Source organism: Triturus cristatus, chromosome 7, assembly GCF_964204655.1.
Source record: "Triturus cristatus chromosome 7, aTriCri1.1, whole genome shotgun sequence".
Lineage (NCBI taxonomy): Eukaryota > Metazoa > Chordata > Amphibia > Caudata > Salamandridae > Triturus > Triturus cristatus.
This window is the reverse complement of record NC_140590.1, coordinates 1708291660-1708319197: the sequence shown is the minus strand read 5'-3', so window position 1 is coordinate 1708319197 and position 27538 is coordinate 1708291660. Positions and strand designations below refer to the sequence as shown.

The window sequence follows — 27538 nt, the reverse complement described above, 5'->3', positions numbered from 1 at the left end:
TGGTTGTGCAGGTCGTAATGCATTCTTCAAGTTGCTGCAGCCTTTAAACGGTGGATATATGTTAGGCGAGTGGTCTAATTTTGTTTCCTTTGGCGGAAGCTGATGTGGTGGAAGCGGATGTGAAAGTCTTTATGCTTTGTTTCTGACCTTTTGTCTTTTTTTGCTCTTTTAGCTAGGGCAATTTTTCATTAGTTGGGGATTTACTGTGTTGGTAGCGTGGCGAGGTGATTTTTTGTCCTTCACTTCAGGGCCAGATTTGTGCTCTGTGAGGGGTGGGGGCAAGTATACCCCCTGATTGTGATTTACTTCCAAGGAATGTGATGAAAGTTTTGCAAGGACTTGCTTTGGTAGCATCGTGCACAGCTGTGTGGTTTCCTCATCGGCTGTCTCCAGTGTGGTAGCCTCTTTCCATGTTGTGACCAGATTCAGTCTGTTGGTTTTTAGTCGAGCCTGCTATGGGTACTACGTAGTTGTTGCTGTAAGGCCAGCTGTATGTCTGTTACCATTAAGTTCAAAGCATCTGGCAAGGTGCATCATTTTTCCCGCAATCAAATTGCAGGAACAAGTAGCGCAAGGAGATTCCTTGCCTGCATCTTTTTTAGCTTCTCATGCAGGGCACTGACTTTCCTCCATCTTTAGTATTGAAATAGCCAGGGTTTGAATTGGGTCTAGCTGCAACTCCAATTTATCATAATGCCATGTTAGGGCCCTTACTGTATTTGCTAAAGATTCATTTATAGAGGCCAGTAGAGAGTCTTGCTCAATGTTTGTGATATTTTTAGAAGCAGATATTAGGCTTTCCATAATGCTAGAGCTTAACGTGGAGCTGTGAACTGCTGGTGGTTGGGGCTTATGCTGCTAGAGTGCTTGCCCGGACTCTGTAGATTTTTTTGAGCATTTGCCCATGGTTCGGGAAGGGATCGCAGGAGAGTCCTGGCTGGTGTTAGCTCCTATTGGCCGCCTTTAAAAAATGTCATAGTGTGCTTGATCAGTAGGCCAGAGGCTGCATCCTACGATAGCCTGTTATCTTGTAACTCCTGCGCCCATTTCCATGGAGCTGACAATTTGTGCAGCCACGGTTATGCAGTTTAGTTTAACATGGGATGGTGCGTTCTCCAAGCTATCCTCGAGTATTGGGAGGCGAATTCTTGGACTCCTGGGTCTTCTGTCATGCTAGCTTATTGTATTTATATTTTCAAAGGGAAAAAACAACTGACAATTTCAAAACAAAGCCAGCATGATGGTACATCAGCACAAATAATATATCAGTCAAGGACGGAATATCACAATAAATGTCAGTGGGCGTCATACGTAAACACCGCATCAAACACAGTATGGATTTCTCTACATCAGGCATCAATCTTTGACCTTTAACACAGTCTTACCGTACCTACTGTAGAGAGTGTTAGCTCCTAAAAGGTACAAACAGGCCTAGCAGGTTGACATTGGAAAATACCGTATCTATATCTCCTCGGGGGAATCGTGAAGCCTGGTAAAGCACCACCGTGAGCGGTACAGGGGCCACAGCGTCAATCTCAACCGCCACATGGGGCTGATAGGGCGTCGGACGGACCAAAAAGTATAGAAATTGGGCCTGAGAGCATAATGCATATAAATGCAAGTCCGGAGCCCCCCCCCCCCCCCCCAAGCCCCCTTGTTGCAACGGGAGAGTCAACAGGTCCCAGGAGACTCTGGCCTGTCCCGTGGCCCAAACCAGGGAAATCAGTTGTGATTTGAGGGTATGAAAAAAAATGTTGCGGGATTGGAATATTGACAAATAAGTAAAGAAACTTTGGCAAAATGACCATTTTAGCCAATGCCATCTTGCCGGCTATTGACAAAGGCATTGACCAGAGTTTTACCTTCTCCTCCAACCAAGTGACCGCTCTCCCAAAGTTCAGGTTCCACACCTCCTGTGTATCCCGACTCAGCCACACACCCAAATATTTAACTGCCTCTGCTTCCCACCGCAAGGGAAACTTAGAGGTCGTCTGGGGCGTGCCATCCGTCAGAGGAAACACCACCAATTTTGCCCAATTGACTGATATACCAGCGAGGCCCCCAAATCGAATCAACGTTCCCAAATCGAATGAACGCTAAGGACTGGGTCCAGATTTTCCCCGGGACTAATAATGTACAGAGTCACATCAGCATAAAGTGAAATGAGTGAGCTTTGGGTGCTAAAGCCAATGCCCCGAGCCGTGTGGTGTTGTCTGATGCGAACAGCTAGAGGCTCCATTGCAATGGCAAAGAGCAAGGGAGAGAGCGGGCACCCCTGCCTAGTGCCACGCAAAATTGCGAATGGATCAGAGTAAAATGAGAAGCGGGCTGAATCCCATATGAGTCAGGATGGCAAACAAATAAGGCCACTCAAGCGTATCAAACGCCTTAGTGGCGTCTAAGAATATAGCAGCGGCATGCACCTCCGGGTGTAGATAATGCAGCACAGCACTGAGAAAATGTTTTTCAAATTATGGGCAGTGGATCTCCCAGGGATAAACCCAGATTGGTCAGGGAGCGCGATTATGGGAAGCATGGGTTGCAGTCTATTAACAATCAATTTTGCGAGGATTTTAACGTCCACATTGATCAGCGACAGTGGCCTATAGGAATCTTCGGGTTTTAACAGGGTGATAATTATTGCTTCTCGCATGGACTGGGGTAGGACACCTAACTCCAGAGCCTCCTCAAACCGCCAGCAACATGGGCGCCAACTCCTCCACGTACGCCTTGAAGAACGAGGTGGTCAGGCCATCAGGCCCCGGGGCCTTGTAGAGTGGTAGGCTCTTTATAACCTGAACAACGTCCGACTGTAATGGGGAGATTCATATACTCCCTGTGGATGTTATTGAACCAGACTAGGACAATGGAATCCAGAAATTCTTGCATCCCCTCAGGGCATGTGCGTTGGGTAGCAGTGTAGAGATTAGCATAAAACACCAAAAAGGCATCTAAAATTTCGTCTGGTCCGCTGGTAATGCCTCCCCGTGCAGTGCAAAGTTTGTGTATAAACATGTTGGACCTAGGAGGACGGATCATACCAGCCAATGTCCGGCCTGGCCTATCCTCCTAGTCATACCTACGCACATCTGGAATCTTCAACCAGTGATTGGACACTTCAAATGCGGACATTGCAAGGCCTGCGATACCTCTATTGCCACAAAAACCTTTGTCCACAAGGAACATACAATCATCCTTAATTCATTCACAAACTGTAATTCGGTCTATGTGATCTACGGTATCATCTGTCCTTGTGGATTACTCTACATAGGTCAAACCCAACAAAAGATCAAATCCAGGATTCTGCAACACCTTAGTAGGATTCCATGCTCCGTAACAGGGGCCCCACTGGTGGAACACTGCAAGCTGAAAAACCACAACCCAGAAGATCTGCAGTGGTTGGTACTTGAAAGGGTTAAGTTGGGACCAAGAGGCGGCAGTTTATCTGCAATCTTGAACCTGAGGGAATCGAAATGGATGATCCGTTTGGACACAATAGCCAATGGGCTAAACGAACTTGACTGCAGTAATGCACAATTAGCATGTTTGTACACCTAAATCTGTCCCATAATCCCATCACGTATTTACCTTTCCATAAGGTTGGGAGACTTTGTAGGTCCAGGGTTTGTTTCCTAAATACTGTAGTGTTGATGGACTAGATAAAAAAAAAAAACTCAACATATACTTCCAATTTAGTTTCAGAAGGTGGTCGGTTGTCTTTTGTGATATGAAAACATCTGTACAAATGCTTTTTCAAACAACCTGTTTGTACTTATATATTTAAAATCATTACTGTTCATTTACACATCCAATGTGGATTGAGTTTATCACTATCAATGTTTTTATAAGATAATGCGAATTTGTTGTTTACTCAGACACCTATTGGGGATTGAGTTTATTATCATCAATGTTATAATCATGTCGCGCCGAGATTGAGCCTACCATCATCAATGTTATTCCAGCGCGCAAATCAGCGACTTTGCCTTAACTGAGCTTTTCAATTGGATATGCATTTGTCAACCATGAATGGGTTTCAATTTTGATCCGTTCCTGATGTAGTTGTTAACCATGACTATTCTTTAAGATGTCTTAGCGATGACAATTAATTAAGGATTCCTTATCTAACCTTCAACCTGTGCATACATCATGTAATGGAACTTGTTAGCCCCTTTGTTGTTGGTATTCCCTCATTCCATTTTGCATTAGGAACATGAACACTTACAGCGTTCATTGGCCTCCAGCGTTAGGGATTAGTCTGTCTTCCCTTCCCCTTACATACTCTTAGACCGGCATTTAGCGGCGGCACGGTAACGGAGATCACGTGTTTCTCCGCGTCTCCCGTTGATTATCTCGGGAAGCTTTCGCGCTCCGTCACATTCACGGATGGAGAGCACACGAAGGGGGTGAGTCCTTTTACCATCGGAGATTTTAATTTACGGCGAGATTACATTAAATAAACCCCCGTAATTTTACATCTGGGCACCCACCGAGTATACCGCTGGTAACACTGTATGCTGTCTCAGCTGGTGTTGCCTCGCGCTTAGCGCTTAGTCACAATCCTGAATGCACTGCTTTGAGTTGCAGCGCTCCACTCAGAGTTTCCCATTTACGACCACTTTGGTTCTTATTAAAAAAAACCACTTTTTAATACCAATGCTGTACTTCATGATGTCACGATCCTTAGAACAGCGTTTGAGATGCAGCGCTGTCTTTTTCCGTTTGGCTCGTTTTTAAACACTTACAAGGCCTCTATTTTCAACTTCTGAGTCACAAAGGGTTTAGCGGTTTTATTCTTCTAGGCAGTAAGGGATCCCCTTCTCTTGGATGGGAAGCGGCTACTATAGAGCTTGACAACACTCTGGGAAGTCACCCTTGCAATCCCCTGCGCTACCTTTAATTGTCCGGCGCTATCCCTCTCAGACGACAAGTAATATTTCCACTTTTTGGTTACCATAGGTCCATAGCGCTGTTTTTATTTCTCCTCTTTTTTAACTCGTAGATTCATTTCCCTACGGTGACCAAGTGGATGTTGCACACCGTGTCCCGCTCCAGCCGACTTATATCTACCCAAGGCTGTGCATAGGCAGTATTTTGAACTGCTTCCCTTGAATATTAGGGGATTGATTCCCCTTTGGCAAAGTAAGTTTGATGCCAATACTAACACAATTTTGGGACCTCAATCCCTTAAGAGGCCTTTACTAATAAGCACCTCATTTCTTTAGGTGGCTATCACTCTCTTCATTGTACCGCTGGGAGGCTCTGGACCCCCTTTCTTTGACGACATCACGCGTCTCAGAAACCTGCCAGCCAGGCAGTAACGGTAATTTTAGAACCTGAATTTACTTTTGTTCTCTTAGACTTAATTATAGATCTGACACATTATATTCTTTATATTAACCTTCTGGGTGCCCGCCCTTCTTTCCACCTTTCACCCTGTCCTGAGGAAGACCCCATTTTGTCAGGTCTCAACGAATGACTACACGAACCAAGGGGTTGAAACGTCGACACAACACAACTGCCAGTAACATCAACAGTGCAAGTTGCACTGTGATTCTCATTCTATATGGCGGCATACATGTACATTGTATCCTACTTTGAGACTAGATCCATGTAAAATATGTGGTGTTGAAAGAAACACGCCTATCAATTTGATTGTTAATGAAAGTATATATTGTTCCTTTCACATGTCCCTCAATTTCACACTAATTCACTGACCCTTCCTTCCCCACCTCTTTGGGCACACCTACTCTGTTTCGTGAAATGTTTTTTGTGTAAAGTGTAAATTGAATATATGAAATTTGAAGTTCAGTGTGATTAAATAACACTAGAACTCTCTTTCTGAGTTTTTGTTTGCCTATTTATTTGATTATGTTTTGATTATTATTGTCTATATTGTGCTGGGACCATTTTTCTATGCTATACCTACGCACATCAGCGTATTTACCCAGGAATTTAACCTTGCGTTGAGACTCCAGCAAATTCCAACAGTTTGGTTTTAAGGAGGGCCACAGTTTCAGGCTCATGTGTGGAGTAGAACTGGTTTCTGAGGTCTTTTATCTGGGCTTCCAATGAAGCGATCGTACCTCTAATGGCCTTCAATACTCCTGCCTGTCTGGCGATACACTGACCCCTAATGACAACTTTAAACGCCTTCCACAGCGAGGTTTCGGTGTCCACTGAGCCAACATTATGGGTGAAATATTCGGTAATGTCTGAGCGGATTTTTTACTTGAAAGCCTCATCAAGGAGGTGTGGTAATGTATTTCTCTATGATTTTGTATTGGAATGCAATGAGCTCATGGAGCTAGTGTTCTGTCTTTAGCTTCTTGGTTCTAAAGGAGTCAGTTGCTCCTGAGCCCCTTCTTGGATGGATGTTAACTTACAATAAACTACATGCTACCAGTAATCCTCGCAGGCCTCATCATTACAAGTTTGGCGACGACCGGGATTGAAGAATCTAAAGGAGAACAAGAAGGGGCCAATCGTCGAAGCGGTGTAATTTTCATTTTATTTTAAAGAGAAATATCATATGAGACTTCGTGAACTGTTCTTACAAGTGAGGTGAGAATTTCAGGTTTCCCTCTACTGCTTCGCCTAAAGAGTGAGCAACTCAGCGTGTTTTAACGAACTGTAGGGCTTTCCTATGAGTCGGGAGCCGGGAGCCGATGTGTTGCCATGGTAACGAATTACGAGTGAGCGAATACGAGTGAACTGTTATTTTAAAAAGGAAGGTCTACAAAATCAGAAGGGTCAAGCTAAAGGAAAAAATAACCTTACTCGCATTTTTTTAATTCCACAAGAGTTTAACAACATAGTTTCACGAGAGCGAGTGTAACCACATGGTTCCACGAGAGCGGTGTGCTCATGAAGGAACCTTGAATCTGCTCACGCCTGCCTCCCACGCGTTCAGCTTTCTTTTGCAGCGCGTTACATTTGATCAAGGACTGAAAGCTTTTGAACAAGGACGGAAAGCTTTTAAGCAAGGTCTGGAAGAGAAAGGCTCTCACCTTTGCTGCTCCCTCATCGTTCTTCCTTCGCCTCGATCCAAGTGATCATAGAGTTACCGTCTGCACGTCTCCTGGCTGGTTTCCTGACTATAGCACCCCCAGTGGTGCGTTAATAAGTTGCAACTTGGTTTTTCTTGGTTCTCTGTGCACACATTCAGTGGAAAAAAAAAAGAGAGAGAGGTTTTTTTTTCTCTCTCTTATGGTCCCAGCTTTATGTACATATATAAAAAAAAAATTGTTTTTATTTTTTCTGCGCAGCATTCAAACATTATTCTTCTTTCATGGTTAGATCTCGCAGAGCTGTGTCCTCTTGCAATGCTCTTTTTGTCATTTCAATAATCTACTTGGTGTTTGGCGCAGCGCTGGTTATTTAGCATTTTATCCAGCATTCTTTATTTTTATTTTCACTTGTAACTTTGTTCCAGGATGCAAACCATTACAGCGCCAGCTTCTTTCTTGCAAGATCCTGGTGATCCTCCTCTAGAATGGAAACTTTGGATTCGCTCATTTAAAGCCTATTTAGTAGCTATTGATGCCACCAAATTCAAGCCAGACAGGAAAAAAGGGTTAATGTACTACCATCTTGGTGTAGAGGGACAAAACGTATTTGACCACCTCCCTGATTATGATGGATCTGACGACGACATTGATGAATTTGATGCAGCTATTTTTCAACTTGACAAGTATTTTGCCAAGTCTAAGAATTTGGTTGTCCACAGATTCAAGTTTTTCACCAGAACACAGAAACCGTCGGAGAGTATTGATTCCTATGTAACTGCTCTAAAAGTTCTAGCGTCTACATGTGAATTTGAAGGGTTTACTTCTCAGTTGATTAGAGATCAACTGGTGGCTAGGTGCAGTTCAAAAAAGATACAAGAACGCTTACGTGTAAGAATCCATCCCTTGACAAGGCCATTGATATAGCGAAAAGTATTGAGGGTTCGGGTCAAGATGTCAAGTCTCTTGAGGAATCTCTTAACAAAGCTTGCATCTCGGGGGCTGTTGTGAATAAGCCTACTACGCCTGTTGAACAAAAAAGACAAACCATTGCAGCTAGATCTGGGCCCCAGAATTTTTTCACAGAGGAAATTATTTTGTTTTAAGTGTGGGTCACCTAACCATGTTTCTTCCTTTAGGTACTGTCCAGCACTTGGTCAACAATGTAAGAAATGCAACAGATGGGGCCATTTTTCAAAAGTATGTAAGGGTGGTAGATTCAGTAATCCTGTTCGCTCTGTGTTAACTGAAGATAACGATGTGGAAAATGAAATTGTTGGTACCAATGTTGAATTAATGTTGGGGGTTAGATGTGTAAAAGAAATGAATGTCTCTTCTGTGGTTGACCCCGAAGTGGATATTTGGATTAATGGAGTGTCCATCAAACTCCTGGTAGACACTGGTGCCCGCATTACCATCATTGATTACAAGAAGTACATTGTGTCTTGGAGTAGTCTTTCTTTGCTTCCTCCTGATGTCTCTACAGTGGCATTTGAGGGCAGCAAAGTGGATTTACTGGGGTTTTTTGTGGCCAGTTTCAAGTTTCTTGATTCACACACCAAGGGCAAAGTTTATGTTGCTCGCAAGGGCATTAATGTCCTGGGGTTAATTCATCAAGTAGAGTTGAAATTGGTTATTAGACCTGGTTCAACTAATCCAGTTACGGTTGAGAGACTTGTTTCCAGCTGTGGCTGTTGTTCTGTGAATTTGTCTGGTGACAGTAAGGGACAACTTAGCCCAGGTTTGACTTGGGAAAAGAAATTCGAAAAGGTTTTTCAAGACAAATTGGGGACAATTTCGGATTTTGTCTTTACAATAAAGGTCAAACGTCAAGTTGTCCCAGTTAAACATAAGTTACGTAATATACCTCTAAGTGTCAGGAAAGAACTCTCCGATATGCTCTTGCTTCTGTGCGAACAAGGTATTATTGAAAAGGTGGAGGGTACCCTTTGGTTGTCTCCCATAGTTCTTGCGAAGAAAAAAAATGGAGAACTTAGGATGTGTGTGGACTTGAGGTGTGTCAACGAGGCGATTTGGGTGGATAACTTTCCCCTGCCGAGGATTGAGGACCTTATTACCAAAATTGGTAATTCTTGTTGGTTTACAAAGCTTGACCTTCGGTCGGCTAATCATCAAGTGGTATTAGATGAATCCTCTCGCCATCTGACTGCCTTTGTTATGCCAGAGGGAACTTTTCAGTTTTGCAGGATGCCCTTTGGCATCGCTTCGGCGGCAGCAGTCTTTCAAAGATTGATGTCGAGTATGTTTGACCACCTATCTCAAGTAGTGGTCTTTCAAGACGACATTTTAGTGTTTACAGAAAGTGAAAGTGAGCATGACACAGTGGTGGGAAATGTTCTGAGTATATTGGAAGCAAGAGGTGCCACCCTAAGGAGGGACAAGTGTATTTTCAAAACCAGGGAAATAGAGTATCTGGGTCATGTCTTTTCAGCTGAGGGTATCAAACCTAAACCTTGCCTTGTTAAAAGCATTGTGGATGCTCCTGCTCCAAAGAACAAAGACCAATTGTTGTCTTTCTTGGATCTTTGTGAGTTTTACGCTAAGTTTTTAAAACATTTTGCAAATTTAACAGAAGCATTTAGATCTTTGCTTAAGAAAAATGCAGATTATAATTGGTCTGATGCTTGTGAGCAAACTTTTAAGGTTATAAAAGAACGAATCATCAATGCTCCAGCCCTGCAATCCTTTTCAGAAAAAAGGGATACTGTTATCACTGTAGATGCGTGTGAATATGGTTTGGGAGCTGTACTTACTCAAATGGAGAATGGACGTGAGTTCACCATTGGTTTTGCTTCACACACCTTAAGGGATGCTGCACGTAAATACTCTGTGATAGAAAAAGAGTTGCTTGCATGTGTGTGCAGTGTGGAGAAATTCAAGGCTTACGTTTGGGGTAGACATTTCACGCTAAAAACTGATCATTGCCCTTTAGTTAATATTCTTTCGGGTAAGAAGATCAAATGCACCACAGCCAGGATTTCAAGACTGGCAGCTAAGCTGTTAGAGTTTTCTTTTACAATAGAGTACATTCCGGGAGGCAAAAACTCCCGAGCGGATTGTCTGTCTCGCCTCCCTATTGATGAAAGTGACAGTCTTGATTGGGAAGAAGAAATTGAAGAATGTTTTATTGCATACATAGGAGACGCGAGCTTTTCAGAAAGCGAGTGGATTTCTGCATTGCACTCAGATTGCACGCTAAGTGAAGTAGTCACATTTGTGCAATCTGGTTGGCCAAAGGAATCTTTATTATCTAAAGAGGTACAACCTTTTTGGAAGGTTGCAGATGAATTGTCTTTGGAAGGTAACTTGCTAGTTCGTGGAGAGAAGTTGGCAGTGCCTTCTTCTCTTTGTCAACAAGTGATAAAATTAGCTCACAGTGGGCATTTGGGTTCTACTCTCACTAAGAGGAAGGTCAGGGAGAGGTTTTGGTGGCCTCGTATGGACTCACAGATCGAAGATTTTGTGTTGAGTTGTACTAAATGCAAGTCTAGTGATAAGGTGCTGATAACAGAACGTGAAGTTGAGTCAGTAAGTCTGTGTCCAAAGAGAGTGTGGCAACGTATTAGTGTTGACTTTCTAGGTCTGTACCAGATTTTGCCTCACAATTTGAGATATTTTGTTGTAATGGTAGACCATCTTTCCAGGTGGGTTGAAGAAGAGCCGGTTTCAGAACCGTCCACAAGGAAAGTCCTTGACTGTTTTTTGAAAGTGTTCTCTAGAGAGGGTTTGCCAGCAGAATTGTTGACCGATAATGTGGTTCAATTTGTTTCCTCTGAAAAGTCTTCTTTTCTAGAGAAGTGTAAGAGAACACCTCTCTATCATCCCCAGAGTAATGGGAAAGTAGAGCGCTTTAATAGGGTGTTGGTGGAGTGCATTCAAGCTTCTATCAAGAGTAACTTGGATGTGGCTCGGTCGATCCATGAACTGGTGTGGTCCCACCGTACTACCCCGCATTCTGTCACTGGAAAATCTCCTTTTGAACTCATGAGAGGTAGAGAGGCTGCTACTGAATTGTGTCCGTTTTGGATTCTTAAGAAGTTGCCAAAATCAGGGAATCTTGGTATTTGGTGTGAGACTGCTGAATATAATTCAAATTTGTTCAGCTCAAGGAAATTGGAAAGTAAAAAGAATTTGGGGTTGAAGCCTTGCAAGCTAAAGGTAGGGGATTGGGTTCGCGTCAGGAATCCTGTTTTGGTTGGGAAGGGTTTCTCCAAGTTCAGAGATCCTGTCCAAGTTAGTGAAGTAAGGAAAAATGCTGTGAAGCTTTCTGATGGCAACTGGTGGGGTGTTTCTCGTGTTGCTTTAATACCTAGCGAGTGTTCCGTCCCAAGGGCAGTTGCACAATTACCAAGAGACAAGTCGGTCCCACGTAGGAGTGATCGTACACACAGGAGGCCCATGAGATTCAATGATTTGGTTTCCCGTTAAAGTTTTAAAGGGGGAGGGAATGGTGGTAAATGCATTATTCTTAAGAGGTGTCTGAATTGATTTAAATGTATTGTTAAATTAGATTTGTAGGTTTTTAGAATTGTATAGGTGGTGTATAGTTATTTTACTGTTTTTACTTTGCTTGTTTTATTTATGTTAAAAAAGGGGGATGTGTGGTAATGTGTTTCTCTATGCTTTTGTATTGGAATGCAATGAGCTCATGGAGCTAGTGTTCTGTCTGTAGCTTCTTGGTTCTAAAGGAGTCAGTTGCTCCTGAGCCCCTTCTTGGATGGATGTTAACTTACAATAAACTACATGCTACCAGTAATCCTCGCAGGCCTCATCATTACAGGAGGGCATGTGGGGGGGAGAAAGGCGCCAAGTGAAGGCACGGGGGGCACACCGGGTAATTGCAACTTAAGCATACAGGGGGCATGGTCTGATAGAGCGCGTGCCAAGTGCGAGATCTCCGATGTAAAAGTTGCGATATCTTGAGACCAAGCACTGCGGTGGCTAGAAATGAATGTACCCTCCCTAATCAAGGTATGATGACTATGTCAACTAAATCCCCGTCTGACATAATAGCTTGCAAAGCGGCACTAGCATTTGGAGGGAGCGAGCCATACCGCACCTGTCTAATTGGTCATTTAATATAGCATTAAAATCCTCGCCCCACAATATTGTGCTACAGCCGGTGGATCTAATCTTAGTCCAAATAGTTCGAAAAAAACTCTGGTGAGTCCACATTAGGGCCATACACTGCTATTAAAACCAAGGACTCGCCACCCAGACTGCCCTGCATGAGAAGAAACCTCCCCTCTGGATCAACGTCAGTGTGCCCCTCCCGCCAGTCCACTCCCCTCCCCTCCCTATCAAAACCGCCACTCCATGAGCATAGTTGGAATAGATAGAGGAATACACACTATCCCACCGATTGTGTTGGAGCCTCTGAGACGGTGTACCATGTAAAGGTGTTTCCTGCAATAAACATGTCAACATTGTGCCTGGAAAGATAGGCATGCACTCACCTGGCTTTCCTATTGTCATTTAGCCCTCATATGTTCCAGGTTAAAAAAGATTTGTCTTAGCGTGCAGTCCTGTGTAATATATTCACATAAATACTAGCAGATGCAATGTGTTGTTGATGCCCAATAGCAGGTCCATAACCCGACCTGTAATGTGCAACCATACTGGCTATGAACAAAATAACATCCCTGTCCTGATAATTCAACAAATTTGCCAGGATTAGTCTAGGTATCACGCCAACAGGAGGTTTCGGCCCCAGAGATCGATGTGATCTCTCGACCACAAAAACGTATGACAAATGAGGATCAACGAGTGCATGCAGTAGGTCCGTGACGAAGGTCTCCATTTTAGAAATGGCGGTGGTATCCGGGATACCTGTAGTGCGAAGGTTTTTCCTCCTAGAACTTGCCTCCAAATCATCATTCTTGGCCCTTATTATGCCTAGCAGTTTGTCCATATGTAACAATTGTGCTTTAGTGTCCACCTGAAATTCATGGAACTCAGTTTGCTGATTTTCAAGGACATCCAGTCGGGTCTCATGTGTCGCCACCTGCGTCTTGACCGAATCTAGTTGCGCAGTTAAAGTGTCCAATTTGGTGTCTATATTGCACAGGCTGGAATGCATCTCCAACATGAGGGTCTGCAGATCTTCCCCGTGATAGTGTGACAGCGGCTCAGTGACCATCTCCCTGAGCGTGCGGGTCCAGTTCTGTATGCCTCGTGGGACGTTTGTTCTCAAAGTTCAATTTAGGCTGTTTTGCATCCTGCTTGCCCATTGTGACAGCAGCTAGGAAGTACTGCAAAGCAGGGCAATGGCCACACTTAGGTTAGTTCAGCACAGTGGCACACAGTTGGACGTAAGGCTGCAAGATTAACCCAGGACCCCGGGCCTTCCGAACTGCCAATGCAGCACCACACCTCACACTGGTCCACAGAGTACACCAAGGGCAAGACAGGAGAAGCTTCTGCGATAAGTCCAAATTAGGCCAGGCCCCCCCTGGCCAGTAGAGGTGCAATGCAATGTGTGCAGCAGCGAGGGTAGGGAAGCAAAGTCTCTGGAAATCACAGTGCACCGGGTCCGCCGCCTCGTGCCTCCACACTGGGCTCTTTGCGTACCACTAGCTACGCGCACCTTCGCTTTATGGTGCAGCAACACTAAAATGTTTGTGCATGATGCAATGATGACAGGCGCATCTCACAAGCCTCAGCTTACCCTGGCTCATCCAGGCCCCAGCCACCAGTGATGTAGATCTAAATGGCAGGAGGGCCAAATATTGGGGACAAGGAGTGTACAGGGCCCCTGTAAAAGCGGTGGGCGTACTGCGGAGGATCCACCTCATTCCGTTATGTGCCCTGCAGTGCTGCACTCCCACAGATCCGCAGCAACTACGCAAACAGCAGCGGGAGCAGCATGTCGCAGGTCAGTCTGTCTACATCTGACCACTAGCCGCAGATGACTTGTCCTCAAAATGGCGGACGCGGCCCCCAGGAGAATGTGTCTCAGGCCTCGGCTCACAGCCCCAAGGTGCCCCGCAGCTCACCGTAGCAGGTTAGGCTCCTGTCATGCCCTAGATCCGCATGAAAACATGTAGCTGGGGTCACCACCGCTACATCGCCGGCCTCGGCTCCGAATTCCAAAAGCAGCCACAGGCTCGATTTGCAGAATAGCCCGGCTGCGACGGGAGGGTAGGATCATTAGATCTCTCGTTGCCCAGCAGATCGCCGCACTGCTCGGTCTTGAAGTGTGATCGAGCAGCAGGAGCAACATGGTCACATGACTTTCCACCACCCAAGGATTGTCCTTCAGTGCCGCAACAGCTCAGTTTTCAGGATTAGTGAAGGATTTCGTCCCGGCTGGCAGAGCTTGCTCAGAGCAGCCATTCCACAGCACGGCAAGCCATTGCCCCCCCCTCCGCCATGCTAGTTAAGTCAGTCAATGTCTGCCAACAGGCTATCCTAGGGACTTCCAGAAGATATCAATAACTACTATTAAGTGTGGTTGCACCTGGTTGTGCATACTGTTTGTTGTGGGAGATGGAGTTATGGGAGATATTATACCCACAGTGAGGGCCGGGGTAGTTGCTGGGCCTCCATTGGGTTCTTTTTTCTTAATTGAGTCGGAGGTGTCCAAGGTTTCCAGATGGGCTGGCTGAGTAATTTTAGGGGAATTTTTTTTTAAGAAGTCCATTGAGGTTTTTTTCATTTCGGAAGGGCTTTCGCTACTGGTATAGCTGGCCCTTTTACGGTCCATGTGTGCCTTTACGATAGAGGAGTATTAGTTTTAATGGGATTACGCAATCTCCATTGAAGAATTTAGTAGCTGCCAGAGTCTCCAAGGTTGGTCGATTTGTCTATTTGAGGCTTAGGTTGGACACAGAGGGAGAAGGATGTACATGCATCGTCTAGAGTGGTTATCAGCACTTCCGCTCCTTTAAGTGTTTTTTGTTTTGAGCTGTGTGTCTTAGATTTTTGGTCCTTCCATTTTTCGAGAGCGTTAGCTTGCCGTTGGTGGAATGCTCCGAGAGATTACTTCAATCCTTGGAGAAAAGGAAGTGCCCTCCTTGATGCCTCGTACATTGGACCCTTGGCTGCAGCGATTTCTCCGAATAGGCTCAGGCGAGGGCATTAGGGCTGCCTGACTTGACCCTGTTTTATTGCATGCTTGTGCGGCTGTGCTCCCCACGGGGTGCATACATGTAGCCAGCACTGTGGTGTTAGCACAAAGACCATTTCTAATGGTGAGTTAACACTCAAACAAAACAATGCACCTGACAATCTGCCAAAACATACAACAGCAGATAGCAAACCATGCCAGTGGAATATAAAAGAAAGCAACCATCCTCTGGCAATGTACTAAAACAAAAAGTGTGGCATTGCTGCAGTGTATTGACATCCTCTCACTCGAGGTCTGGTAGATCCTATTACACTTCCTCTCAAGTGTCCCAAGAGGTGGTCCTCTTGCGAGACTTAGGCAGTTGACATGGAAACCAGAGCCCTTTTAGCCTCACGCCTCCCTCAGCATTTGCTTCCTAATAAACGTATGACACAAGGACCTACATTTATCACACTTACCTCTCCACAAATCAGTTTTCCAAACACAACTTGTTGGTTTCCGGTGGACCCCCTGCTGGCTCTTAAGTCTCACAGCAGGTAGATGACAATTTTGGCTGGATCTACAAAAAGAAACAATGTAGACAATGTAAAATGTTAATGAAAGTTAATCGAAGTTGAATAAGTGCATTCAACAGCCTCACAGCAGAAGTCCGCTGCCTGCTGTGAAATGTTCACGAGGGAACCAATACAACACATCTACTAGATTCAGACCAGTGTAACTGGACGTAAGAGCTTCAGGACTATGACATTGATTAGGTTCAACATTTCAAAACAGTGCGACATTACAAGTTTGTTGCGACCCTCAGAAGGTGCTCATGACTTATGTCAAGATCAGACCTCGCCTTTGTGTACTGTGCTCACTCCCTGTGCCCAGGCATGACTGCATATGCCATTCAAGGGTCAGAGAGCACCTGAGTACCAGTTCAGAGCCAGTAACCGAGTTAACGGGACATATCTATTAGGCACATTGTGATGAGCGGGTCACAGCCGCCAAGTGTGCTACATCTGATGAGACGAGATCCCACAAGAGAATCACACCGAAGAACCTTCTACGTAGTCTCAAATAGGGAATGGAGGCCATGACTGGCATAAAGATAAGAATCATGCGGCACACCACCTCATGCCCACTACCCCCATTTAGTGAATTAGCCTCCCTGTCACTGTTGCCCCCTGCAGGAAGGTGTTAATATTAGCCTTAAAGCCCCCTATGAGACATACAGAGCAGTCAAGAGATCTTTGCTGCTCCAATACACCAGAGAGGAAGTTTACACCCTCATTCACAACTTCAAGCATGAAAAGCACAAGAGACACCCTTTTCAATGTCACCAGCACACTTCATGTGGCACAGCAGAGAGAAGCTGAGTGGGTGGGGCCATTCTCAACACCATGCTGCTGAGCCGAATTTGATATAAACGGGTCAACACGAGTCATACCTTCTGAAGAGCTGCGCTGGTTAAGCGCAGAACCACACATTTGTTGTTTTTCTTCCAGTTGAGATGTCTAAAGTACACACATGTAACCCTGAAATAACTAGACAAACTTCATGCAGCACAATGCAGAAACAGAGCGACGCTACCCCTGCTCACTGATTCGGACTTATGCTATCCTCATGTCATACAGTAATTCAGAGAACTTTTGACTTGTATTACCTACAGACACTTCAAACAACAAAGCACTGGAAAAGCCAATAGGTCAGGTCAGGCTGAAGAGACTTTGTTACAAGCATATATCACCAAAATAAACAGAACACAAATACGCATCAACCTAAACAGGGCAGCCAAATGTTTGCAAAAAGAACATTAAACCAATAGTCACTGATGTAACTTACTGTTGATGGTTTATTTTAAATATTGAGCTTTGTATTTGTGCCATGCATTATTATTATTTAGGAGACAATATACCACTAACCAACCATTCAAAACATATGCAGCTACAGTGTTATAATGTCACTTAATATCAGCAATTTCAAAAGCAGACCGAAAAAATAGCATGTAACTGAGTACGCAAAATAACGATCTGACATTTAAAGTTATTAATAAATGAAAAACCCTTTCAATTAGATTTTTCACTGAATGGAACTACTTTCAGATGGATGTGAACAGTGTGCACAGGCCTCGTTAGTCACTCAAAATGAACAGAGCCAATGGCTAAAGGGGCATGACACTGCCCAATGCTGCATCCTTTGGTAGGTGAAAGCAAAACGTGAATGACACTAACTGACCAATGGATGAAGAGAACCAAATAAAAGTCCATATATGTGCGTATTATGTTTTTTGGGAGAAAGAATACTCTGCTTAGACAGCTAAAGCTTTCTTAAAGACAAGACCTAAAAACAAGCTTGCGGCTCTGCTCTGAGTGAGCAGAACTCTTCCTGACGCTGCCCCGGGTATTTCTGCTGCGGAGCACAGTTAGCTCTAGTGATGCCCTCACAAGAAGGGTGGGAACAGCAGAAGATTAAAGATTGATGCAAACTCCTGGCCGCCACCACCAGCTGTCACCTTCTGATGCGGGAGTAGACAGTGAGTACACAAAGCATCACCCCCAGTCGGTGCTTAATTTGTAAAACAGTAAGTGCTGGGTCCCAAAGCATGTCTCAGAAACCTGCAGCTAAATGTTGGGTTGCTGTTACCAAGCCTGTTTAGTCTTGATTCCACTTCATACCTCTTCCATCCACCACCAAGCACTGCCTGCCCACTGATCCCACTCTTTCAGTCTTTTTCATTCCTGCTGTCTCCCTGTACCATTATTTTCCCATCTTTCGCTTTCTCCTTTGTTATTTTTTGTTTCTCTTTCTCCTAAGAAAGGGCCAGTCTGACAAAGCAGCACATGTGCCCAAACGTGCCCACCTGCAACCACCAGCCCACCTTAAGCACTGCTTCCACTGCCTCATGAGCCAAACACAAATTGTTTTCCTTGAAGCTGAAACAAAATACAGCCAACGTTGAATCAAAGTCAATTGTTGAAGCGCCAACCCAACTTCACACTCTGGTATGTTGTCTTATGGGCAGAAGCACAACCTAACTGAGACACGCAGTGACCGATGGTGTTAAAAAATGTTATGCATTAATTAATTAGGAAACGGTCTGGCTAAACAGTTATAGAATAGACTTAACAAAGATTTGGGTATGTTCTGAAACGAGTGAGGACACATCAGATTAGAGTAAAAATCTGAACCCTAAAAAACCACGATGTCTAGATTTTATTTTTGCAAACATGTAAAATATGCAAAAGAACTTGGGAAACAATAAAAGCTATATAAATAAAGGAGAGACCCAGCAGCCCATGCATACCAATGCACGTTTCAGGCTGCGGGGCACGTCATCAGGAAAATGCCGTCATTCACAGCGCGAGAGCCATTGAGTAAAGTCGGTCAACCCACTGCCCCTTGCTGTGATAGGTGGAAGCAAAACGTAAATTATAATTGGAGCAGACAATGGATAAGGGCGCCATGGGTCTGCCAGCAGCATACATCCCACCAGGGCACAGGTCTCCAACCTTTTCTTTATTAAGAGCCATTTATGTTCAACGAAAGTCATCCTGAGCTACGAATCTTAGAATTGATTTAGTTACTACAGACTAAATCCAAGGTTACCTTAGGGGCCACTACATGCAAGATATCCTGCAGTAATCACCTCAGTGCACGGATACCATCAGTAATGTAAAAAAAAAAAAAAAAGTCAATGTGGAACGCGGCTGCATTGGTAACACATAGAAGCCATTGATGCAGTGCTCTGGCACAAAGTATCTAAAATCAGTAACATGTTTCCAACACAGCATGATTTATCACTCAAATATCAGCTTCAAATATACTTTGAAAATTAAACTATTTTTCTCCAAACATCAGTTGATGAGTTTTCAAAACACATTTTCGTCTCGAATACACGCTTTTCAATTTATTTATGAAGCTCTCCATTCTACCCAGCAGAAGGGTCTGAGCTCGTAGGCTGGGCCACATACAAGCAGGTGAGAGCTACCAGGAGGTCATGAGCTACTCCTTAGGGAAGCCCGCACTAGAGCTGCAGGGCTCAAACATGCCCCTGCTGATTTTCATGTCAAACACTGACACAGAGGAAGGACTACAAGGTCAGGGTGCATGTGTTCGGCAAGGAGTAAGATACAGTCTCACATGCAGAGGAGCGGTGGTGTTAATTTGGTATTTAACCAGAGCTCACTGCTGTCCGAGATCTGTCCATGACTGCAAGAGCCTCTCAAACAGCCCCATTCCCAACAGCACGAGGCACCGCGGATATACGAGGCTGAGAGCTAACACACACGTCAACACAACTGTAAACTCACACGGAAAACCAAGATGTGCCTAAAAGATGACACTAAACAGCACCCAGGTGTTACCTCCAGGAACAGGTGTTAAACCAGCTGGGTGACTGTGCGGAGGTGAAGGCACATTCACATATGTACAGGACACTCGACCACAGCCGACGTCCCAAGATCAAACGAGCTTTCTATGGCAGATCCTTGTAAATATGGGGGAATGCTGGGGTTGAGCTGCAGAGAGTTCTCGACCTTTACTGTGACGTCTTACAGTCCGACGTTGGATGCCCGCGCGCAACGCCCATAGGGCTTCACCCCTTCATAAAGACTCTGCATCTCAACTCTGCCTATTGCCCACCCCAAAACTTGTATTAGGCCACGCCCCCCGAAATTTGGCACCTATTTGTGACTCTACAAAAGGCGCGCTGGGTACTAACCGATATACCGGAGGAGCTGATGAAGAGCTACTTGCTGGGTCCGACTGGCGATAGCAAATCCCCCCACGATAGTGCGCTCCTGTGCTGGAAAGTGGTGATCCTGTGACTCAGCTTTTCAACCGACGCTGAGAAATGGGAACGAGAAAGCCACCCTAAACTGGCCCTTTTAAAGGGCTTCTGATCCTTCCGGCCGAACTACCTGGCGGGTGACATCAGACGTTGCTTGGCTGCGCTACTCACTACCGATGTGAAACCGGTGTGAAATGGCCATCATGTGAGCAGGTGTCACAATGTAAAAAGTGACGCATGCACACTAGACCTGTAACGCCGAACTGCTTGAATGAGTACCGGTACTCTCCCTTGTAAGGAAAAAGTGCCGGTACTCAGTACTGGTTAGTACCGGCCCATTTAAAGCACTATTTGGACATTATTAAACATTCATATTAGAGTAAAACTTCTGTGTATAAGTGTGTCTCGGTACCTCCGAAGCGCAAGTCTAGCTCCTAACACAGGAGCGCTGTACTGGGCGCTAGCTGCAATGGGCACACCTGGAGGATGGAATTGAAGTCGGTAACAGATGCTTAACCTAGGAAGACACATACAGGCGTTAGAGTTTGGCAGAGTCCTACATCGACCGGACTCTAAATCAGCCCCATCTTTTGAAAGGTTTTAATGTACAAAAAATAGATTTAAAAAAAGAATCGTAGGTCCATTTTGCTCCAAATAAGCGTCAAAATGGCATGAGTGGATGTCTGTGAAAAGCAGCAGATGACAAACCTTGGTTTTATACAGCGCAAACTCTTCACGAGGATTTTGGATTTATCCTCATGAAGAGTTTGCGCTGTATAAAACCGAGGTGCCATTTTGACACTTATTTGGAGCAAAATGGCCCTACGATTCTTTTTTTAAATCTTTTTTTTTTTTACATTATGTCGGACATGAGAACTCATCTTGTTTTTACCTATGCATGAATCTGAGGCAACAAGGGGTGAGAGAAAGGATGCTTAATGATAAGAGAAAATAAGAGGCATTCTTGCAGGAAGTACATACCATATCATATAAGAATCTACAATTAAAGGCACCACAGGGTAGGCTATAGATTTTTCTACCAACACCAATGTAAGATGTCCTGAATAACTAAGTGTGGTAGCGGTAAGGGTTGGCACTGTGCCCTTGCAGACTGGTGTATGGATGGCAGCTGTCACTGAGCCTAAAGAAACCATCCATCTACTTTTCTGCTGGTTTTCTTGTCCGTCACAAAACTTAATTCATGTACCTTAAAGTTTGCTATGTGGTCACCCCTCAAAAGAGCAGGCTCCAGGGGACCCACCCTTCTCTCGCACATCACTCGGCACGTTCCAAGTCTACGAGTTTGTAATTCTCGATTAGGTCTCACGGCGTGGATGCAGTAGATGGAATGATGTATCTGCCCTGCCTGAATGTTCATTTTAAATCATCTGACATCCTACTGAGTGACCTGCCTGGCTGCAGCGCACACGTATCGGCGACTTCACAACAAACTAGGTTCATCCATCACAGAGCTGGAAACCTGCAGTGAAGCCTCCTAGCAGCGGCATCAACACAAACTCTGCTCTGCAGCCATGGCCCTGCGATGGCTACACATGTGAGCTGCTGACTGGCATACATGAGCCAGGCTGCTTGTGAAGGCGCCCCCACCCCAAACAACTGCAGTCATTCTCACAACAGATTCCTGGAGAACAGGAGCGGCAGGTGGGGCCAAAGTCCTACGTATTGGATGCAAAATGCAGATTCGCCATACCCCTTTTCATGTTCAGCGACAATGGGACTCGGACAGACCGTCGCACGAAAAAGGAACACCACGTGACGTTACTTCAGAGTAACATTTATAAACTCTGAACATCGCTTCAAGGCTGGGTGGACGCCCCAATGAGTCACACTTTTGATGAACTCCAGAGAGGCCTTATAGCGGTTTGAGTTTTTTTGTTTTACAAAATCTGCTATATACACCCCAGTCTCAAAAGTAGGGTCTTGCAAACGCCCTTTGTATCCACCATTTGCATATAGCTAGCACCAGCATGGGAAGTACAAATGAAGGTACTTAAGTAGGTATCAGTTCGGATTCCTGGACACCCAACACCCCAGTGCTGCTGGAACAATTTGTTGTGGCAACACCCGACTTAAGTACCTTTTAATTGTACTTCCCATGCTGGTGATATGTATTTAGTGATAGCTTGTTTCACCAAGTAAAGCACAGATATCTTCCTATATCCACTGGAATCCCTCTGGTATACTGCAGCCTTCTCCTCCACCTGTCCCCAAACGATGCGTGTTACTAGTTCAAATTACAAATGCGGGGAGTATGCAACCTGAGATAGAGGCACCTCTCCCCCTTAAAAGGATTATCCAACGTTTTTCACACGAAGATGACTGCCACGAGGCAGTTTGGGCTTACAGGCACTGTAAATACTCCATAACTAATGAAAAGGGGTCTCTTTGTTAATTTTCCATTTGCAATCCGTCAAAGACAGATTGAGTTGCTGGCAGCACCACCATAAGTCCCCTATTTTCTTAACCCTTCAATCCCACCCCCGTCTCAGACGCTTAGAAATGGTGCCACAGCTGGCCCAGCCGCCTGGTCTTGCAGCACTCCTTGCTGAGCTCTGTGCAGTAGAGCACCTGGCAGCGGCCGTTGCGCCCCTGCTGCAGCCAACAGTTCCTGGCTGCAAGAGAGTGGCCATGTCCGTGTCAGTTACAGGCCCCAGACACAACATGTGCGCAGCCAGACTAAGCTCCCAGCGACAGCCTCGTCTTTCTTTAATAGGAAAAGGTCACAGTGGGGCACGGCTCAGTGTCCCGCGCGCTCGCCAACAGTTCCTGCACTTGACGTTCCGTAAGGGAACACAAGATGCCTTGCTTCAGGTCTGGGTTTCAACGTGCATAGCAACCTTTACTTAAGCTGTGAAATCCAAGCTGAGACAGATCTGCTGATAGCGCTGCCTCACCAGGGACAGCGGTAGGGGAGGCGGTAGAGTTTGTCGCGGCGGCCAGAGGTAGAGTAAAGTAAAATGTACGCTTTGAAGGATCATCCAGTTTTGAGGGGATAAACTGGTCTTAACCCTCGCCTGCGTCGCTGATAGTCACTAACACGAGATCCCTGAAAGTTCCTTTGTTTAACAAGGTCTGCTCATGCTAAAGGAGGCAGCAGGGGGAGGAAAGACGGGAGGGGGCCTGTGCCTGTTTCCCTTCCGGGAACGAGCAGGGGCACCATGTGTTTGTAAGTTAATTACAAACATAAGGTGTCCAGCTCTCTCCCGAAAGGAAATAGCCAAACGTGCACGCATTGCCATTGAAGGCAATTGAAAGCATGCACGTTTTGGCTGAAAAGCCAAAGCGATGGCTAAAGGTCTTTTGCCTGTGTAGCACATGTGCGCTACTTACGCGAGACCTAAAAAACCAACAAATGTGTGGTTCTGCGCTTAACCAGCGCAGCTCTTCAGAAGACAAATTCAAGGTATGACTCGTGTTGACCCATCTATCAAATTGGGCTCAGCAGCGTAGTGTTGAGAATGGCCCCACCCACTCAGCTTCTCTCTGCTGTGCCACATGAAGTGTGCTGGTGACACTGAAGAGGGTGTCTCTTGTGCTTTTCATGCTTGAAGCTTTGACTGAGGGTGTAAACTTCCTCTGGTGTTTTGGAGCAGCAAGGATGTCTTTACTGCTCTATGTTTCATAGGGGGTTTGAAGGTAAATATTCACACCTTCCTGCAGGGGGCAGCAGTGACTGGGAGGCTAACTCACTGAATGGGGGTATTGGGCATGAGGTGTGCCGCATGATTCTTATATTTATGCCAGTCGTGGCCTCTTCATTCCCTATTTGTTACTACATAGAAGGGCCTTCTGTGATTCTCTTGTGGGATCTCATTCCTAATCGGGCATTGCACACTAGGTGGCTGTGACCCGCCCATCACAATGTGCCTAATGGATATGTCCCGTTCACTTGGTTACTGGCTCTGAACTGGTACTCAAGTGCTCTCTGCCCCTTTAATGGCATATGTAGCCATGCAATCTTGACGGCAGCTTGAGCGGGTAGAGCACAAGACGATCTCCATGCTCCCCCGCAAACCTCACTTGCCTTATGCCCACGATCCTCTGACACCGGTTAACGGCCACCACCTGCAGCTACGAAGGATTACGGTGAACCAGCATAGTGAGGTAACGTGGCAACACTAGGCAACTGCTGGAGGTCCACTTGCTGGAGCCTCGGTTCCGTCTGACCACCTGTCCGTGCCACCTCAATGGACTTCTACAAACAAAAAAACCCCTCAAATTACTCAGCCAGCCCTTCTGGAAACCTTGGACACCTCAGACTCAATTAAGAAAACAGAACCCAATGGAGGTCCAGCAACTACCCCAGCCCCCACTGTGGGTATATCTCTTATAACTCAGTCTCCGACAACAAACAGCATGCGCAACCACACTTAATAAATAGTACAGCTATTGATATATCTTCTTGAAGTCCCTAGGATAGCCTTTTGGCTGAGATTGACTTAGCAACTAGCATGACTGAGACCCAGGAGTGCAGGAGAATTTGCCTCCCCATACTCCAGGATAGCCCGGAGAAGCCACCACCCCATGTGAAACTAAACTGTATAACCTTGGCTGCACAAATTCACAGCTCCATGGAAATGGGCGCAGGTAGTTGTATGACCAGCAAGGTGTCATCTGCATAGTCATTGAAGCTCAGTCCAAATGATCTTATCAGACATGCTAGTGGAGTCACATACTTCTAAACACACGACTGAGTGCTGACCCAGGCAAGGCATGGACATGAAAGCGACTGAGGTCATCGCTCTAGAGCTCCCCAAGGGTCCGCCTACATGACAGGCTTGGCATGGAGCTTCTGTCTGGAAATCCTAATGCATTCTGACATTGGTGTGATCTAATATTGAGGGCCAGCCACAGATCCAGGATAGTGAAGGATCATTCACAGTGCTTCAAAACAGTTTGAACTGCAATTTAATCATCTGCACAGGAATATGCTATTAGTTTCTAATGACTCCTATCCATCCTTTATGCATTACTCTTATACTCTACATTTAACCCCTTCGCCGCGGCGGGAATTCCGCCACGGCGCTGGGGGGGTTTGGGGGCACAGCGGTGGCGCCGCGCTCATGACGGAACCACTCCGTCATGAGTCTCGGTTGAGCTGTGCTCATGACGGAGTGGTTCCGTCATGACTCCGCCCACAGCGCTAATCGCCCGCACAGGCGGGGAATTAGCGCCGCGTGGGCGGAGCGGCCACCAACGGCCGCAGCATGACGGAACCACTCCGTCATGAGCACACGGCACCCGTGGCTCATGACGGAGTGGTTCCGTCATGAGCAGGGAAGGGGTTAATGAGGATTTCTCCTCTTTTTCGGTGGTAGATCTCTCTACTTCTCTTAAAATTTTGATGGCCTTAAAATCAGGCTCGCCCACAGATCCTTGTGCGGCCAGACTTTTGGCTGCTGTTGCGGACTGTGTGTGTTAATCCAGAGGTCAATCAGATTATCAATGTCATTACGGGAGACCTGCGTTCTATCTTCTTGGAAGCAAGCTAAAATTCTTCCCCTTCTCAAGAAACCATCCTTGGACCCTCTCTCCCCAGGAAACTATCGGCCCATTTCTTTGCTTCCTAGCCTGTCTAAGGTTTGCGAAAAGGTGGTCACTAATCAGCTCACGGATTATGTGGAGGACTCTGGCCTGCTCCATCCGGCGCAATCAGGGTTTCGGGTGGCTTTCAGTACTGAGTCTGCCTTACTGGAGGTATCGGAGGCAATTAGAGTGCCTTGACGCCGGGGGGAGGGCTGCGCTGGTTATGCTGGACCTTTCGGCAGCTTTTGATACGGTGCCCCATGCCTTGCTTCTTGATCGCCTCCTCGAGATTGGAATCTCTGGGTCGGAATGGGGCTGGGTCAGGTCCTTTTTAGAGGGCCGTTCTCAGCAGGTATGGCTTCCCCCGTGCACCTCAGCATCACAGATAGTGGCTACTGGCGTTCCTCAGGGGTCATCCCTTAGTCCCCTCCTTTTTAACATCTGTTACTCCGCTTATCTATCTGGCCGAAACCTTGGGGGCTAAGGTGATGGCCTATGCGGTCGATACTCAACTGCTGTTTTCCTGGGGCCGAGACGAGGTCTCTGTCCTCCCTGTGCAACAGTGTCTTTCCTCGGTTTTTCGCTGGCTCGCCCAAGCTCAGCTTAAATGTAACAAGGAGAAATCAGAGATCCTCTTGTATGGCTCCTTCCCGGATGACTTCAGAAGGAAACTATGGCCTCCTGGGTTTCCACTCCCTTGTTCTAAGGGTGACTGTCAAGAACCTTGGGATATGGTTTAGCGAGAACCTGATCTTTTCCTCTCAGGTAAAGAACTTAACAGGCTCTTGTTATAGCATCCTCAGGTCTTTGAGGAAGTTTCTGCCTCTTCTGCCCAGAGCTGCAAAGGAAACTGTGGTTTGTGCGCTAATCCTTTCGCGCCTTGACTATGCCAATGCTTTGTATGCTGGCATTCTGGGTTACCTGTTGGATAAACTGCAGGTGATCCAAAATGCGGCTGCCCGTCTTCTGCTGGGCCTTTCAAGCAGATGTATTGTGTGAGCACACTTGCGATTGTTGCATTGGCTTCCTGTCAAGGCCCGCATAAAATTAAAAATTTAATCCATCGCTCATAAAGCCTTTTTTGGTCTGGGCCCTACCTATTTACAGAACAGGCTGGCCTTTTATGCCCCGGTACGACAGCTGCGTTTGTCTTAACTTTTGGCAGAGACTCCTCGTTTTAAGCGCTTAAGACTGGGCGGCTGCTCTCTCACGGCTGGTGGCTTGGAATGCTCTGCCATTGACTGAGGGGTATTAAAGACCCTGCGATTTTTTTAAAAGCATTTGAAAACCCTCCTGTTTAAGTCCTTTTATCTCTGGCTGTGTTATCCTTGTTGGGCTCGCACCGGGACACTCTTTGGAGTATCTGTGCGCACTACAAGTGCATATAACATCACTGAATATGCCTTTTACTAACTCAGAACTAGCCTAGTCTTAAATCAAATTGGTCTGGCATCCCCAAATGGTCAAGGCTATCTTCCCTCAAGGGCCTTCTATGGAGTGTCCCAATAAAGGAAGTCTTTTTGCTTCTGCCTAATCCATGTACAGTGATGTATACAGCTAAGGCCTGGCATGAGAATATAAGGCCTTTGTTATATCTAGACTAGATTATGGAACTTCAATTTGTCAAAGTAACTCAAGGAATGTTTACACTGTCAAAGGCTGCTGCTTGCCTTCTGATGGCTTCTAGCTTGTTGGAGTATTACACATACCTCGAAGTAAAGACCTATGGCTTTCAGCTTCAAACTTTCTTTTTCTTCTTGTAGGTCCATCTATGGCAAATCTTCCATTTTCATTCACATGTAGTTTGTCCAGTACAGGCCAACGTGTGCTTTGACATCAGCATCTCTAGTATAGTAGTTTGAAAATTGAAATGTAATGGCAAAGCCAAGGCCAGTTTAGTTTTTGGTCACTTATACGGTGTTCTCTGGGCCACTTTCTACCTGCACTATTTGCTATCACATTCTGACCGAGACATAAAGGAAGAAATGGCTATTTTCCAGGTTTTGACTCCCCTCTTTTCTTCTGATCCTGCTATGTCAATAGCAGTGGTGTAACGATAATTGAGGGACCCCCCCTGCAAGGTACATGGAGGGGCCCCCTCCAGACTCTATCAGGAGCTCCCTG

General features: G+C 45.7%; 1 pseudogene across 2 annotated transcripts in view; it reads right to left on the bottom strand.

The window, feature by feature from the left end:
- The window catches only part of LOC146812831 (epidermal differentiation-specific protein pseudogene), a 155919-nt pseudogene that overhangs the window by 10490 nt on the left and 117891 nt on the right, over positions 1 to 27538 (bottom strand). For both annotated transcript variants that reach the window (XR_014966913.1, XR_014966914.1), the window contains one exon: positions 15552 to 15652. The product of XR_014966913.1 is annotated as an epidermal differentiation-specific protein pseudogene, transcript variant X1 (transcript). The remainder of the gene's footprint in view (positions 1 to 15551; positions 15653 to 27538) is intronic.